General features: G+C 44.2%; 1 long non-coding RNA gene across 1 annotated transcript; it reads left to right on the top strand.

Annotated features, from left to right (window-relative positions):
• The first annotated feature begins 3,712 nt into the window (after window positions 1-3,712).
• LOC132344270 (uncharacterized) lies at window positions 3,713-11,658 on the top strand. Its single transcript, XR_009493472.1, has 3 exons — window positions 3,713-4,126; window positions 4,658-4,743; window positions 8,803-11,658. It is a non-coding gene; the product is annotated as an uncharacterized lncRNA (long non-coding RNA).
• The last annotated feature ends 549 nt before the right edge of the window (window positions 11,659-12,207 follow it).

Below are 12,207 nucleotides of genomic sequence, written 5' to 3'. Positions count from 1 at the left end.
CCAGCCCAGCGTTTCTCATGATGTATTCTGCATATAAGTTAAATAAGTAGGGTGACAATATACAGACTTGATGTACTCCTTTTCCTATATGGAACCATTCTGTTGTTCCATGTCCAGTTCTAACTGTTGCTTCCTGACCTGTATACAGGTTTCTCAAGAGGCAGGTCAGGTGGTCGGGTATTCCCATCTCCTTCAGAATTTTCCACAGTTTATTGTGATCCACACAGTCAAAGGCTTTGGCATAGTCAATAAAGCAGAAATAGATGTTTTTTTGGAACTCTCTTGCTTTTTCAATGATCCAGCAGATGTTGGCAATTTGATCTCTGGTTCCTCTGCCTTTTCTAAAACCAGCTTGTACATTTGGAAGTTCATGGTTCACGTATTGCTGAAGCCTGGCTTGGAGAATTTTGAGCATTACTTTTGCTAGTGTGTGAGATGAGTACAATTGTGCAGTAGTTTGAGCATTCTTTGGCATTGCCTTTTTTGGGATTGGAATGAAAACTGACCTTTTCCAGTCCCGTGGCCACTGCTGAATTTTCCAATTTGCTGACAGATTGAGTGCAGCACTTTCACAGCATCATCTATTAGGATTTAATATAGCTCAACTGGAATCCCATCACCTACACAAGCTTTGTTCATAGTGATGCTTCCTGAGGCCCACTTGACTTCACATTCCAGGATGTCTGGCTCTAGGTGAGTGTGAGTGATCATACCATCATGATTATCTGCATCGTGAAGATCTTTTTTGTACAGTTCTTCTGTGTATTCTTGCCACCTTTTCTTAATATCTTCTGCTCCTCTTAGGTCCATACCATTTCTGTCCTTTATTGAGCCCATCTTTACATGGAATTGTCCCTCGGTATCTCTAATTTTATTGAAGAGATCTTTAGTCTTTCACACTCTATTGTTTTCCTCTATTTCTTTGCATTGATTGCTAAGGAAGGCTTTCTTATCTCTCCTTGCTATTCTTTGAAACTCTGCATTCAAATGGGTATATCTTTCCTTTTCTCCTTTGCTTTTCACTACTCTTATTTTCACAGCTATTTGTAAGGCCTCCCCAGAAAGCCATTTTGCTTTTTTGTATTTCTTTTTCTTGGGGATAGTCTTGATTCCTGTCTCCTGTACAATGTCACAAACCTCCGTCCACAGTTCATCAGGCACTCTGTCTATCAGATCAAGTCCCTTAAATCTATTTCTCACTTCCACTGTATAGTCATAAGGGATTTGATTTAGGTCATACCTGAATGGTCTAGTGGTTTTCCCCACTTTCTTCAATTTCAGTCTGAATTTGGCAATAAGGAGTTCATGATCTGAGCCACAGTCAGCTCCCGGTCTTGTTTCTGCTGACTGTATAGATCTTCTCCATCTTGGCTGCAAAGAATACAATCAATCTGATTTCAGGGTTGACCATCCAGTGAACTCCATGTGTATAGTCATCTCTTGTGTTCTTGGAAGAGGGTGTTTGCTATGACCAGTGCGTTTTCTTGGCAGAACTCTATTAGCCTTTGTCCTGCTTCATTCTGTACTCCAAGGCCAAATTTGCCTGTTACTCCAGGTGTTTCTTGACTTGCTACTTTGGCATTCCAGTCCCCTATAATGAAAAGGACATCTTTGGGGGGGTGTTATTTCTAGAAGGTCTTGTACATAACCTCACAGAGGTGTATTTTCAAAGTGTTCTTAGTGCCTCCTTTGAAAGAGGTTGCCAAAGAACAAAGTATTACCATGATGACCAGTCCTTTGTGGGTGGGGGTGGGGAAGTTGTCCTTTCTACGAATACTGGGACCAAAACAAAAACCAATATTCAGAACCTGCTCAGAACGCTAGTCCATATCACGTTACCACTTCTAACTCAGATGGTGTCAAGCCATGCCTTATTTATCATCATGTCAATACAAATAACCAATAAATGATCTGTAACAGGAATAAAAATAGAAAAGAGTTTTCTTTGAACCAAACTAAGGGCTATAGCCTAGGGAAAAACTTATCAGTAACTCTCAGAAGCTGTGCTGGAGAAGCATGGTTTTCATCACAGCTTTGTATCTTTTCAGAACAAAGAACCATCAAACAGCAACATGCAGGGGTACATTCCTTCAAGATTTCAAAAGGGATAGATTAGCACGTACAAGAGAGAATCAGTAGGACCTTGGTATCTGGGAAGAAAAACTTATCTTTAAAGGAATACTAGCATAAGCATCATAGGAGAGGGTAGCATTTATCCCTACCTTCAAAGTGGACATACTTTACTTCTGGATAATGAATTCTTTTCTTAAGGGCTAAAGCAGATGTACACTGCATGATAAACAGGTCATAAGACAGGCTGTTCTAGTTAGCATAAAGTTCAAGCTAAATCACATATAAGCCAGAATGATTTCCCAATACCTCAATTGTGAAAATTTCTTCCTTCAGTCACAAAGTTGTACTGATCCCAAACAGTGGTCTCAAACTCTAATCCTGCATCTCAACTTTGCACAACATTCAAGTTGTGGGCTATATGCTTATTTTCTCCTCTACCCTCCTGGAGGTAGAAAGGAGATTCCATTTATTTTCTACTCCTCTTAGGATATGGAGAGAGCACACTGAGCTGAAATTCTAACCCCTTGCAATTCCGCAGATGTTTCCTTTACACCCATTTTTGATTGTGTCCACCCTAGGGGATTAGAAGGGATTCATACACCTTGAGTAAGCACATGCCTTCCATACTGACTTTGTTTCTATATATTGGCTCATGGCTTTTTATGAGTCCATATTCTGCTTGTGGGAGTCTGCTTCTAGGTATTGGCTCATATTTCCACATACAGACTGTGGTAAATTGACTGAAAAAAAGGCCACGGCAATTCCTCCTGTTCCTGGATGTGCAGCCCTTTGCTTATATGTTGAAGGCAGATCTGAGGATTTGCTGATGGAGTTAGTGTGGGACATGAAAGAAACAGAGGAGTCAAGGAGGATGCCAAGGTGCTTGGCCTAAGCAATATGAAGAAAATAACTTTCATTTACAAAGGGGAAGAAGACAAGAGGAAGAACAGAGTTGGGAGGGGCAATAAAGCAGTCAGTGAGGAAAACCTTCATGAATACCAAACCTATTTTTTTTTAAAAGTAAACTTATAAAATCCGAAAAACTAAGATTCCCTTAAATGTTCCTATATATATGCAATATATTAAGTAAGAGTTCAACTAAAATCCCAACTCCAAACAGGTGAGTTAATTACATATTTTCATTTGGAACAAGAGTCACATCCCCTTCGGGTTGAGCTATTGTGGGTATCCAGGGAAGCTGACCTGTAGCACTGTCTCATAAAAACACATGATTTGTGAAAGAAATTGGAGTGCCATTGCCCTAAGTAAACAGTGAATTATGTGCATATATGTGATGATGATGTCAGAGAAAGTAACTTAATGATCTGAGTGTTAATTTGATTTTCTGGTATTGGTAATAGACTAAAAGCAAATGCCTCTGGTAACATCAGATACCCCTTCATTGTTATCTTTTCAAAGCTGATGCAGATGACCAGATGATTATTTTCTTTCAGTCTTTTAATATAGAAAATTAAGAGATTTCTTAGCTTTCAACCTTGCTTACATTCCCTGGTCACGGTGCACTCTTTGAACATGCAGCTCTGGATTATGCTGGCTAGTGTTTGGGGCTTTCCCATTAATGATGCAGGCAACATCTGCAGCGTAGGTGCCAATAATCTGTCTGAGAGATGCATGAATAAGCAGGGAAATGTGTTCACAGAACCTCATGCAAGCCAAGGAACTCAGAAGGCCAAGTGAGTGGCGGGCTCAGCAGGGAGGGTGGGCACCTGGCTGACTCCTCTGCTCCAAGTGCAGAGGGCCTCGCCCCCATCCTGTAAGATGCAGAGTCCTGGGCCCTGGCCCCTGCCCTTCACCCACTGCCCGCCTGGGGAAACCTAGGCCCTGCCCCTCGTTTCTGATCCCGCCTCCTTATGGCCATTAGCCCCGCCCATCCGCAGCCCTCTTCTCCCGCCCCTTCAGTCCTAGCTCCGCCTCCACATTGCGCCTGCGCACTTGCAACCATCTGCTCTTGAGCGCAGGGCCTGCGCAGGCGCCAGTAGGGCTCTCAGCCCTGCCCACCCCGGCCCTGGGCCCGCCTCCATGGAAACCGCAGGTGAGGCTTGGTGTGTCAATTAAGATCAGAATGGTAGTGGGATTTCATGGTGTTTGGCAGTCTAAATGCAAATGCCTCAGGTAAAATCATACCCACTGACCTGAAATAGGGCCAATGGGAGATGGCGTACAGTCTTTTGTGACACTCGTTCTGTAGCAGGAGAGGATAATTAAGGGATACAAAGTTCCAGCTGCAATTAGAGAAAAAGAGAAGTGATCTGAGCTTTGCATCCTGATGAACCTCTGGGGCAGGAAATGAGACACTGAAGCTTGAGGCCCTCTAGACTGAACGGCAAGAACAGAATTGCTGCCACCTTCAGCCCAAGATCTTTATGACACCCAGCCACCCTGAAGAACTACAGGCAGAACACACTGCCAGTCTTACTCTCCTTTCCTGTGGGGATGGGGGGGGGGGTGTAACTGACCACAGTAGGGCTATTTGCTGGGAAAATGTTTTTTTTTTTTTCATATTTATTAATTTGGCTGCGCTGGATCTTATTTGTGGCATGTGGAATCTATTTTCCGAGCCAAGGATCGAACATGGGCCCCCTGCATTGGAAGCATGGAGTCTCAGCCACTGGACCACCGGGGAAGTCCCTGCTGAAATGTTTAAACTTGGTAAGTTATACGTAAGACCTGCAATTTTAGTTAATTGCATTTCTAATTCCAGTTAGAACTGGAAAGTGTATCCATATGTTTAAAGAATAAACAATGCCAAAAAACTCTACCCACTTAGCTAATTTAATTCTGCTATTACAAAATCTTTATAAGACCTAATGGTGTGGCATAATAAAAGATGTCTCAGGCACAAGGGACCGAGATTCTAATGCAGGCTTCAGCAGGAATTAATTGTGTGCTTGCTGCTTCTAGTTTGGTCCTACCGACTTCTCAACTAATCTTCTCTGAAACCATGCTGGTCACCCTACCTCTCCTTGCCCTTGGGAATATCCGAAGATTTCTCCACGATCCCCAAATATGCATTCATGGCCTTCATGAAGTGGCTAAAAGTATCACTTCTCATAGGGAGGTGTTAGATCACCTGCTACCTTTAGGGGATTGGGCTTCCCAGGTGGCTTGGATGATAAAGAATCTGCCTGTAATGCAGGAGAGCAGGGTTCGATCCCTGGGTCAGGCAGATCCCCTGGGGAAGGGAATGGCAACCCACTCCAGTATTCTTGCCTGGAAAATCCCATGGACAGAGGAGACTGGCGGGCTACAGTCCATGCGGTCGAACAGAGTCGGACATGAATGACTGACTAACATTAAGGGGAATACTTCCCTGAACAAAGGGGCGAGCTTAACAAAGAGGGGAACTTTTAGCATGGCCTGGAGACCCCATCCCTTTGCCACCCACTCCTGTTCTTAACACATCAGCCTTCAGAGCTTAATGCTCCGCCCTGGTTCAGGTGACAATGCCCATGAGAGAGCCGAAGCTTCCTTGATCATGCTGGTGTTCATTGTGAGTAAGAAACACATACAAGTGAGATCTTCTGAAGCAAATGGATTTTATTGGCAGAACACAAGTATTTAACAAAATACAAGAAACTTAAGCAACAAATACATTTTAAAGACACAGAAATGAGGCTAGCTCAGGGAAACTCAGCAGTATGTCTTTCTCTCTCTCTTTTTTTTTTTGGCCATGCAATGAAGCATGTGGGATCTTAGTTCGCCCACCAGGGATTGAACCCCTCCCCTCTATATTCGAAGCACGGAGTCTTAACCAGTGGACTGCTGGGGAAGTCCCAACAGTATGTCTTTTTACATTCTCTTCAGTAAAGGTTACTAGTGAACCTTTGCAGGCTCTCACTCATTCTTGTGGGTCTAGTCCCAAACTATAGCAAAAGTATTACTGGCTCAAATAGGATAAGATGAAAAGTATACCAAACCAAGTAGCTTCGCCAGGAAACTCGGTGACACAGAAAATAGAAGGCTGTGGGAAGGTTTGAGAGAAAAAGAGGCCTGCTAGAGAGACCAATGAGCCTGAGACAGGGCCTTCCACCCTGTGGAATACAAATACAGCACACACACATGTTGACATGCCCCCATGGGTACACAATTTTTAAATATTTCTTGAGTAAGCACAAAAGCATATGTTACAGAAAATGAAAACAACCCAAAGTCCAAGCCATTCCCAAAGGCACAATACCCAAAGTCAATTTCTGGTCAAATGACCACTCGCTGATGTCACAGGGTCACTCCTTGAGCCGAAGTCCTCCACATGAAGTTGACGACTTCTGTAGAACTGCTGTGATTCTATGAAATTCAAAACCCTACGGACTAAAGGTTAACCTTATACACCACTAATGCAAATACTATGTATCCATAGAAAAACCAAGGCAAAACCAGAATACAGAAGCTGTAAATGGCATTACCCATTTCCCCAAGGAGAAACAGTCTTCCCTCTCAGTTCTAAAGTCTAAAAACACTTGGGGGTGGGCATTCATTTGTGATCATGGAAGAGTCTTTTTTATTATGTTTTTAAACCCCTTCATTGAGGTATGAGGAATGACTGACATACAAAAATATAGTACACATTTAAGGTATACAATCTAATGAGTCTGGAGATAGTTTACATCCATAAAGCATCTCCATAATCTATATCATAAACACACCCATCCACTCTGAAGTTTCATTCCACCTTCGTAATTTATTGTTATCTGGTAATAAAAACATGACGGAATAAGACCTACCCTCTTAGCCTTTCCAGTACACATCAGTTCTGGGGTCCGGAGGAGATGCCCAGGTGCTTGGTTCCTAGCTTTAACTATATCCTATATCCTGTAGCTCAGTACTCTGACAATCTACTAGAGGAAAATCTACAACAGGCCTTTCAGCATTCTGGAAGGTGCTCTGTCTGACTGATTGGGAGAGGCTGAGTAAACCAGTGAATCTCCTTAGGATTCACTGAAGTGATCCCACTGCTGTTCCTTTCCAAAGCTGATGAGAAGTAGGACAGTAGGCTTGCACATGAATAAGGAGAGGCGAAGGAAGCTCAGAAAGCCAACCCAAATCTAAACTGTGAGGTGGCCTGGCTGGCGACGCTCAGTAACCCATTTTGTGTGTGTGCTGGAGTCAGCATAGTGGACTGGGAGGGCAAATTCAAGTCCAGACGGATGAAGAGACCATTCACATTGTACAGGAATGCACCTATTTTGCTCATTCTGTCCACTCTTTTGGACAGAGCTGCACACTACAATTCCATAACTAAAACTCTGCAGGATCTGAGTCCTTGCCTCCTACCAAATATTCGAGCAGGTCCTGTGCACCACAAGACACAGAAATCGGCCCTCTGCCAATTGGAGATCAAATCTCTGCTCCTTCAGAGCCCTTGAGAAAGGGATGGTGAGAGATGAAGTTCAGCTCCACTTGCAAGCAGACTGCTGACATCAGCAGAGCGATTTAAACCATCTCTAAACAAGGTTTGTGGTTTTAATCCTCATCCTGAGTGATCCTATTGATCACAGAGAATTCCCCCTGAGGACATATGTATGGGTAAAAAGCTCCTAGAGGATAAGCAGTCGCTCATACTTTTTACTTGTCCTTCAGGAGCTCTTTCCACAAGTTCCTCTTGAGGAAGTTCTCTGCACAGGTCTGACTATGGCTAGGACTTTGGAATCAGCACTTGGAGGGAGGGTGAAGATACCCAGGGGTATCTCACGGGGAGCACATTGTAAGGGAAACTAAAATAAGGAAAATTAAACTGCTCATGCTGAAAAGGGACAAGACATTCTTTCTTGCCTTTCCTAAAAAACGGTGGAATACGGGTCAGTTCTTTGTCTGACTCTGCTGCTACTAAATCACTTCAGTCGTGTCTGACTCTGTGCAACCCCGTAGACAGCAGCCCACCAGGCTCCTCTGTCCCTGGGATTCTCCAGGAAATGGGTTGCCATCTCTGACTCTCTGCAATGTATGCAAATCTTTTCTGTAAGTTAAATAAGCCTCTTGGTAATCTGAGAAACCAAGAGTGTTCCGTCAGGGACCTGGCAGCAAAAGCAGTGACCAAGAGCCCATAAAGCTACAGGAAAAGGGCAGAAAATATCGCTGCAGAAAAACAATCAATAGTGTAAGCAACAGCAGTTCCTTCTCAGAACTCCCTTAGATTACATACTGTGCAACAGTACAGCAGGACAGAGAGCTCCCCTTCCACAACAGCTGTTTTCCACGGGTCTAGGCCACACAGAACAAGGAAGAGACAGCCAAGCCTTCACTTGCAGACAAAATCACAATTCACTTGGGAAAATGGACAATAATCCTGTTCCCGTAGTAAATGTCCTAGTTTACAAGAAACCCGTATTTTCTTATAGTATACCCATCAGGGTCCATTATTATCTTCTGTCCCTCAGCTGTGCTAACCCAAAGGAAGGCCACAAGAATGGAGAAAGGAGACAGGAAAAGAGCCCTGAACCCACAATGCCCACCACAGTCGTCACACCAGAGACCGTTGTCCTCCCCACTGTCAGTCTTTCCTTATACTCTCAGAGCCTCCTCCTCATAGCCCTGCTGGGCCCAAATTTCCCTAATCAAGAGAAAGCAAAAGCCTGAAATGGGGAAACCATGGGACCTTTTCCCTCCCCACGTTGAGCTCCCCTTTCCTCTCCCCGACTCCAGTAGCACACCACCACAAACAATGCTGAACTGTCCCTCCACTGTTGTACCAACACCACTTTCTTCCTTCAGAATGCAGAGAAGGCCCCTTGAGGCAATGTCACCCCCATCAACAGGAAGACCCAAATGGAAGAGAAGCCACCAGCAGCCAGCCTTTCTGCTAGAAAGGCTTTCTAGCAGACACACAGAGGGGAGAGAGAGCCACAGCCTGGGGGTGTAGCCCTCTCCAGCAAGAGGAATACAAGGGCTTCATGCTCCAGCTGGGGCACCTGACTCCGGAGGTTCCTGGACATCCAGGCTCATCGGCATATGCGCAGAAAGAAGCAAATGGCCCCGGATTCATGGACAGTTCATTGACAAGACCCATCGGACCTCTTTCTTCCACACAATGTGCAGAGTGTGCTCAGTGGAAGAGTGCAGAAAGTGAACGTGGAAAGTTCCAACCACATTCCTACAGAGTTGGGACTCCTCGGGAATCCCAATGTGCCCTCGCTCTGCACAAAGGCACAGAATTCTGACATCAGGCTACCGCCAACTTCTGCCCCTGACTCAACATTTCCCATGCCCCACATGCTGCCGTTGCCAATATGCGCCTCCTTTAGGAGTTTACCAAGGCACCTGAGGTGTGTGAGTGTTGAAGGAAGAAGTGTCTGGCTGCTAGATCACTAGAACACACCAGCAACAGCAGCTCACTTTCATGTGCCTCTTTATGGTAGTCCCAACAGAAGAGTTGAGTGGTCTACTCAACCAAGTGTAGTCACCATCAGTGGGCACCTCCCGGGAGACTCTCTCAGACTACTGCTCTAGGCCACAGTATAGGAGGGGGAAAGCTCACCTTTCCCCAGATGCTTTTGACAGCCTATGGCAGTGCATAGACTGAAGCAGGAACACAAGAATATCCCTAACAGTGAACTCCAAAATTCTGAGGAATGCTGTAACATAGGGTAAAGCCTTCATCATCAAAGTCTCACCTTTGCCACAAAGTAATCCACTCTCATGTCACACTCAGCGATGTGCACTATTATCTTCAGTCCCCATGCTACAATGATCCCAGGCAGTACCAGGGACTGAGAAATAGGTAGCAGACACTTTTGACCACAGAAAGTCCAATGCACCTTTCACACTGAGGGCCTATGTCCTCCTGTCCAGCTTTCTCCTTGTGCTCTGAGAGCAGCTCTATAGAGGGTCACTCTTCCCGGCCCCTTCCCCACCTCTAGGCTTTAGGAACCCCAACGAAGGTCCGTATGTAGTCAGTCATTCCATCTTTCCTGATCAGGGGCGTGCTTTCCCCTTTGAGCCCCTAATCTCTCCAGTACTTCTCCTGAAAAGAACCGACAATCAAAAGTGGCTGAGAACTGCTCACGAAACTCATTTAGTTCAAGACTAAATTGGTACAGCTACTATGGAAAACAGTATGAAACTCCCTCAAAAAGTTAAAAACAGAATGACCGTCTAGTCCAGCAATCCCACTTGTGGTGTGTATCCAAAGGAATACCTCACACCAAGAATTTATGGAACATTAACATTCCCACGAGTGAGTAGACATTCACTGAGGTACTGTCTCATGAGCCTAAGTGACATGGCTGGCCTAGGAATGAATTCCTGGAAAGGAACCAGAAACCCAGATTCCATCTCAAATTCAGAAAAAGATTACCTTCTCTTTCCATGAAAGCCCTGATTTGTGAGACTGTCACCAATTTGAGAGTCACCTTTGTGGAATCCTCAACCTTGTGACTTATTTTTAAGTGCCCATACACAGAAGATTTACTGACTAAACCATCCATTTAGGTTTTCTTGACCCCTGCCTCCAATGAAGTCAGCTAAGATGACTTTGATGGGCAGTGGGAACAAGTGTGTATGGAAGGGCAAGAAGACCTCACGGTTATTCTTAAGTTTCACAACTGTTTTGACTAGGAAATAAGCCAGTTTTGATCATCATCATGTCACTTGGTGAAGGAACATGGGCCTAGGACAGGTTTTTCTAAGTATCTCAGGCTTCAGGTTTTCACTGAGTAGGAAACTATCACCATCCCCATCTTTCACAGCTTTAAAGTAATTTCACCAATTACAGGGATAAACAAAAAGTCTTTAAACATGCCCTCTAAAGACTACACACTTTAGTTTCCAATCACAAGGAAATGTGCATTTTCTTTTAAACCTTGGTGAATGAAATTCAGGTTCTGTGATGCCTCCTTCTGGATAAAACCAATGCTAATAGAGCAACAGAGGAGCCCGAGGTTTCTATGAAACTAGAGGTTAGAAGTGTCTCTGAATGCACCTTGGAAGAGTTCACATTTCTATTTAGCGCTTTCCCCCCACCCCAACTGTGAAAACTCTTCCACACATTTTCAACAAATTAACCACTGCCCAGGAAAGAAGTAACTTTACACAGACAATGAAAGAGAGACCTTTTCGGCACTGCCAGTTAACAAGCACCTTCTTGGTGCCTGAACTTGGTGCTGAGCCACATCAGCTTCGGCATAAGGCGTCAGAGATGGCCAGAAAAGAAAGTTGCTCAGAGCAAGGCAAAGTGTGAGTTGCTGGGCTACCTCTTGGCATCATAGCAGGATTAATGAGGCTGGTTTCCAAGAAGGCCAGTAATATCTGAGGAAGTTTGCTGGCCCTGTGAAAGGAAACAAACGTTTGGTTGAAATGGGGGTCTGGACATGTAGGGAGACGAGCTAAATGAAGCCACAATGTTCTGTTCCCATATTCTGGAAATGGTGTACTAATTCCCTCTGTACCTGCTGTGTGCTGAGTGCTTTACAAAAACCATACAAGAGATATCCCTGAGAGCAAGGTTTGATTCCCATTTTGCAAATGTGGAAATTGAGGCTCAAAGATGACAGTAAGAAAGAGTCAGACTCAGACAATAAAATTTATTTTTAATGAAACACGATGTATTGTCTCAGCAACACCTGCAAAGCAAAGCAAAGCAAAAAAAAAAAAAAAAAAAATCCCGACAAACTGTGGAAAGGTAAATATTTAATGAAGTCCTGACCCGCTTAGTACTTGAATTGTTAGCCTACACCTCCAGGAGCCCTGCAAAGTAAATGCCCACCCACTTATAGAGGGGATAGACTGGCAGACTATCATTCTCTGCCACTCACTTGGTGTACAGGCCTCATCTTTCTCCCCTTTCCTAAAGAGAGCTGGCTTTAAATTACATTCAAATCCATGTTCCCCTACCTGAAAAAAAAAAACCAGCACTCCCACAGTCTCTGGATTCCTGAAGTTTGTTTTTCACAATCCCATCCAGTCCAGCCTGCTTCTGCCTGGTATTACAAGTGTTTTCCAAAAGGATAAAAAGACAGATCAGAGCTCTGATGTGAAAATGGCAAGATCAGGCTTTTTGGAAATGTGACATTCTAATAAATTCAGTACGTCTGTAATAATGGCACTCACGGTGAACTGGAAAAAGATGCCACTGACTAGTTAAAGACATTATAAACAGTGTCTGAGCAGCACTCAGGGAGT

Source organism: Bos taurus, chromosome X (genome assembly GCF_002263795.3).
Source record: "Bos taurus isolate L1 Dominette 01449 registration number 42190680 breed Hereford chromosome X, ARS-UCD2.0, whole genome shotgun sequence".
NCBI classification, from domain to species: domain Eukaryota; kingdom Metazoa; phylum Chordata; class Mammalia; order Artiodactyla; family Bovidae; genus Bos; species Bos taurus.
The sequence above is the reverse complement of the archived record's forward strand: the minus strand, read 5'-3'. Positions and strand labels throughout refer to the sequence as shown.